Genomic DNA, 6,009 nt, shown 5'->3' on the forward strand with positions numbered 1-6,009 from the left:
ACCAGCAACTTGTGTTTTCCTTGAGGCAATTCCTCCCCCTTTCTTCTACAGCAAAGAGAACTTAAATGAATTAAAACGAATTAAGTTATATAAGATAAAGGCATAATATCATAATTAAAAGGTTGAATTAAGTTATATAAGACAAATACCTATTCTCGTAATAAAAATGTTAGATCACAAACTGACCTCATGTTTTACAGCTATTTTTACAGAAACCAAAACTTTGTTATGGTTATTGTGTCAATCATCACATTTCGGGAGTGACTCCTGTGTTAGCATGCCCTAAACAATAATTTAGGAGATTCGCTCCTGATTGTCACTCCCAAAACTTTGCAGTGTGCTCTGTACGACATTTATGTGTGTCACGCCTACAGCAGTCCTCATAAACTGCTATAAATTACTCTCATGTCTGATCTGGACGTATGCAATTAACAAGTTCTTACTTTAATAAGCACAAAAATACTTTGGAGGTCTTGAGATGTTATCATTGGGAGCTTCTAAGTTTAAATGCCGTCTAAGTAGGGAGCTTACTAGGGATTGACACAAGGCCACAGTGTTGAGTTTCGCCTCCACACCCTGTGCTGCTGTGAGGAGTGTGTGTGTGGGGGCAGGGAGACTGAATGACGAACGCAGACAGAGAACGGCCCTGAACATGTGTGTGTGTGTGTGTGTGTGTGTGTGTGTGTGGCCCTGAGCCGAGAGCAACATAAGAAAGATAACACCTGATCGGTAACTAAAACAACTGTACAAGGTGCACTGTTCAGAATGATCCCTTGTTTTATCTGTTTTACAGGTGTAGGCCTACTTGTATGTAGCATAAGACCTTACATAGGCCATACAATTGCACATTTCTACCTAATAGCTAAATTGAACAAAGATCAAATTAATTTGATTCATCATGCTAATAAAAAGGGTGTGCACAACAAAACTACAAGATTTGGTACAGTGAAAATGGTTTCTTTAATTATGTAAGATTTAAGTCACAAAGCACTTGTTGTTCTGGAGAAACACACCACACCTGTTGCGTTATCTGTCAGATATATAATTGGAAACGTGATATTTTTTCTTGCTTATTGTAATATAGTTTATACTTTTAGCCATTGTGGTGAGTACAGAGAGTAGTGTACTAAATAATCAAGATGCCACGGCCCATTTGAGAGTAAATCTAAAGTCTTTGTAGACAGACACTCATGCATGCTGAGGTGAGAGGAGTATTGTGTTTCACAATAAATAAAGATGTAACAATGTTGGAGGGCAGCTCTTTAGACTAAGTGCTTTTAGGAACAGAAACTGAGAAAAATAAAAAAATAAAGGAAGAGGAAATTTAATTGTAATTAGTTGAACTTAAGAGTGCTCATCTTTACCTTGACTGCCTTAGTAAAATCGAATGTTTTAAAATGTATTTGAAATTCATATATTTCATGCTATACTACAAATACATTTACATATTTATGTACTTAATACAAATACCCTGCATTTGCACATTTAGTATATACTAAACTGGTAACCTTAAAGTCTGCTAAATTGAAACAACTAATTTTAATGCACTCTATCTGTGCCAAAGTAATACTGAAGTGCAACTAAAATTATATTTGAGTGTGCTAAAGTGGATCTATTGCAAGTATACTTTATGTACACTTTAAATATCTTGCATTTAAAGACAGATATTATTCAAAGATCATACAATCCTCATCAATAGAGACATTCAAGTGTAATTACAGTTTTTATATCAGTAAGTCTATAAGTAAATATATGTTATACTTAGTATTTCAAATTCATTATTTTTTCACCAGGGTTAAGAACATCTTTATATACTATTTATTTTGTTATTACTGAAAAATGATAAAACTGTTGAATGTGCCAATAAGCATTTATGGTAAACTAGTATGTACTTAAAAGTAATTTCTATGAAAACTTGTGTTTCATGTAATATATTTGTAATTCCACATTTTTAATGAAGTTGCAATTTAGCACATTTAAAATATTACATTTAATCCAGTTAAATTATGATCAAGTATCTTACATGTGCTTCAGGATATTAGTCAACACATCAAAACAAGTGTACTTTTTCAAATCACATCCAAATATTATTAAAATATAATTATTTTAAAATGTATTTATGATTGATAATGATTTAATTTAAAGTACAAGTGCACATTTTGATACAATACAGGACACTTCTTTTTCACAAGGGCTAGAGAGCATTCCTGTGTAGTTTAACAAATATCTCGGCTGTGTCCCAGTCAAACAATGCGTCCTCTGTCCAGCGGTGCCTGCTGCATATGAAGAATGTCTTCGGAGTGCGTCAAATGGCCTACATACGTCAATTATACCAGACAAGAAATCCTTGTTTTCTAATGTCGGGTCAGTTTTACAATAAGCAAACTTTCAGACTGGTATGGAATAAAGAATTATGCAGTCCATTCAACATACAACTTAGATGTCTAGAAGTTTGGGCTGGAAATCTGATTTATGTTAATATTATGTAAATCTCAAATTGACATATGATGTGTTGTTTTCCATGCCTACTGTTACCATGTAAAATGCATGAGCTGTAATATAATTTCAGATTATACATGATCCGAAGAAATGGGAAAATGGAACCATCTGTAAGATGCCTTCACCCACAAAGTGAATATTACATATATGTGTGGGGAAGTCATGGCCTAGTGGTTAGAGAGTTTGACTCCTAACCCTAAGGTTGTGGGTTCAAGTCTAGGGCTGGCAATACCATGACTGAGGTGCCCTTGAGCAAGTCACCCAACCCCCAACTGCTCCCTGGGCACCGCAGAAAAAATGGCTCCCCACTGCTGTGCGTGTGCGTGTGCGTGTGTGTGTGTGTGTGTGTGTGTGCGTGGGTGGATAAGTTAAATGCGGAGCACAAATTCTGAGTCTTAGCTAAATCTATTACAACTCTCCTCAATAAGCCACATGGTTATGAGTCAAGTTAATTCTTAGGTTAAATGTTTGTTTAAATCAAAATTATAAAATAAAATAGGTCTGTGTGTTCCGAAATCTATAGGATTCCTCAACTAAACCAAATGCACACTCTCAAACTGCTTTGTAAATGAGATTGTTGACTTGTTATCATAGCAGCACAAACGTAGCTATTTGTGGAATGTTGTTTTTCCTTGTATTGTTTCTCAAGGCAGTGTCAGGAACACTGGAATGTGGCCGTGGGAACGAGGGCCAACTAGGTCGGGAACGCTCTCACACAGATCGAATCCAGCATCTACCTACTGCAGGTGCCAGCTGTCAGACAAACATTAGACAGCACACAGATAAACAGGCCCTACTGCCAAACAACTAGCAGTAGCCACTGACTACCATACTCATTTTTGTTCTATAGTATGGAAGTCAGTGACCCCCGACAATTGTTTGGATTTCAACATTCTTCAAAATGTCTTCTTTTGTGCTCACTATCTTATCTTGAAAAAAAACCTTCCATATTTAACAAGTAAATATTTTCAATATACACAAGGACAATCACTTTGGTGAATCCCATTCAATATTAAAGCAGGCAAAGACACTGTGATCTCAGGCCAAGATCTGTTGAAGAGAAATGCACTGAGTGACCTCTGCTGGCTCTTACTGGAAGCTTACAGCACAGCACATGACATCAGATCCAGCCTCAAAGAAGCTTTCAGGAGGCGTTTACCATGAACAGAAACACATAATGAAACACAGGTATTGCAAGTGGGGGGTGGGGGGGGATTATTTATTCCCATTTTGTTCCAAACACATATGTTGTTATTTTCCCTAGAAACAACAAAAGGGTATAAAAGGCATGCAATAATGATAAAATATCTCCAGTTTATTACCACTGTTCTGAAATTTATTTATTTACTTATTTTTGAATTCGAATTTTGTTTTGGACATAGTTGAATTAAGTGAGCAAATAGCATACAGTGAAGTTCATAACTCAGATTTGACGTTGATCGGAAATCAATTGGAATTGTGGTTATTTTGTGGCCATAAGAGCCTCAGTAATCCACTAAATCCTGGATTTGGCTCTCCATGTGGTTCCTCTCCGTTTCGGACCTTACTAGATAGATTAAAGCAGTGGGTATTTCCTGGAAAAGGCCCCACAGGAGAGAGGCACAGTGTCCCATGCACTTTAGGACACACATACATATTATATGTCTACCTTTTAGAAAAGTTTCCTCCATTTCTGACCTGATAAGACAAGGTTTGGTTCTATTTTTTAATTGGTGGTCTTTAAACACGTGCAGGTGGATGTTCCAGTATCTAGTGGAAAACCTTCCCAGAAGAGCAGCAACTGATTTTCCTCCTCATAGCATTGGAATTAAATGTTCATTAAGTCACAAGCTGTCAGTCTCTGATGGTAATTGATGATGATGGGGTCTGGCTCACTGTTTCAGTTCATCTCCCTAGATATGAAAGTATGTATATTTATCTGATTTTACAAAATTTGTAGCACACTTTTATTCTTTTATTTATCTCCCTAACAAACCTAAAGCAGCTATGACAAATACAACAAGTATTGAATCATACATCTTAAATCTAGAATCTCCGCCACTTCCACAACCCTCTGTGTTTTTCCAGCAGTCAGAGTAATGAGCCCTTGTCTTCATCTGTTCCTAGCATTCAGAGCCGCCTCCAGCTGTCTCCAACCAAAAATCAAAACGTAAGGAACAATTTCCACGTCACACAGTGGACGGTAGCTATAATTTCAAAGCACCTGATCTGAAATGAAATACACAGGGATTTAATTAAAGTAATATCATTCTCCCAATTGTCATCAGAAGCAATTAAAGCAACACGATCATCGGATTCATTTCACATTTTCATCACACTCACCCAGTTAGATGGATGTAGTATTTTTTTGGAGGAAACATTCACAGAATACCATTGGACTGGATGAGAGGCAAAATTAAGGCCTTGTCAATTGTCAACTTTTAAATAGATTTGTATTTTCAGTCTAGTCATTATAAGGAGGAAAAACTTTATTTTAACCAGTAACATCAATAACTCATATATGACTAAGTGTATGAAATTGTGATCCAGACATTAGATGAGTCATGCAAGTTTCTCTGACAGCATTCACACATTAGTTTAAACTCACTGCCGTCATTTGGGAGGAGGGTGATGGAGCTGATGGAGTTACAGAGTTTAGCAACATGACCTCACATGAACGGTAACAACACCAGATGATGGCATTTAAGAACAAAGCTCAATTTCCCTACATGATAGGAACAAATCCCCTGTGGTCCTCTGTACATTTACAGTACATCACACCAGCACAAGCTGTATTCAGGTTCAGAAATTCCTGTTCCATTACTACCCTCTTCCTGGACACAGTTTTTCTTCTGACTCAACATAGTGACAAAATCCTAGAATCTTCTCCTTAATCTGGCAGCCTGGAGAACATGCTAACCCTGGACCAATGAAAGCCCACCAAATACCTAATGCATGCAATAAATGTGTGTATTTAAAAGAATGCTGTTTTTCTTTACCGCTGTGAGTCCACTGTGAGTTCCCGGTTAGGTACTACAACATAACCCACAATTCTGTATCTGAGTTCCACATTAACTAATTTGAGACACATAGAAAAGGGAACCGCAAGGCTAACATTACCAGGAAACATTTGTAATCTTACAGAAAAGCAGAAGAGCAAAGGTTGGTATTTTCTGATAAGCAAATACAACCCGAATTCCGGAAAAGTTGGGACGTTTTTTAAATTTTAATAAAATGAAAACTAAAGGAATTTCAAATCACATGAGCCAATATTTTATTCACAATAGAACATAGATAACGTAGCAAATGTTTAAACTGATAAATTTTACACTTTTATCCACTTAATTAGCTCATTTAAAATTTAATGCCTGCTACAGGTCTCAAAAAAGTTGGCACGGGGGCAACAAATGGCTAAAAAAGCAAGCAGTTTTGAAAAGATTCAGCTGGGAGAACATCTAGTGATTAATTAAGTTAATTGATATCAGGTCTGTAACATGATTAGCTATAAAAGCTTTGTCTTAGAGAAGCAGA

Source organism: Carassius carassius, chromosome 1 (assembly GCF_963082965.1).
Source record: "Carassius carassius chromosome 1, fCarCar2.1, whole genome shotgun sequence".
NCBI lineage: Eukaryota > Metazoa > Chordata > Actinopteri > Cypriniformes > Cyprinidae > Carassius > Carassius carassius.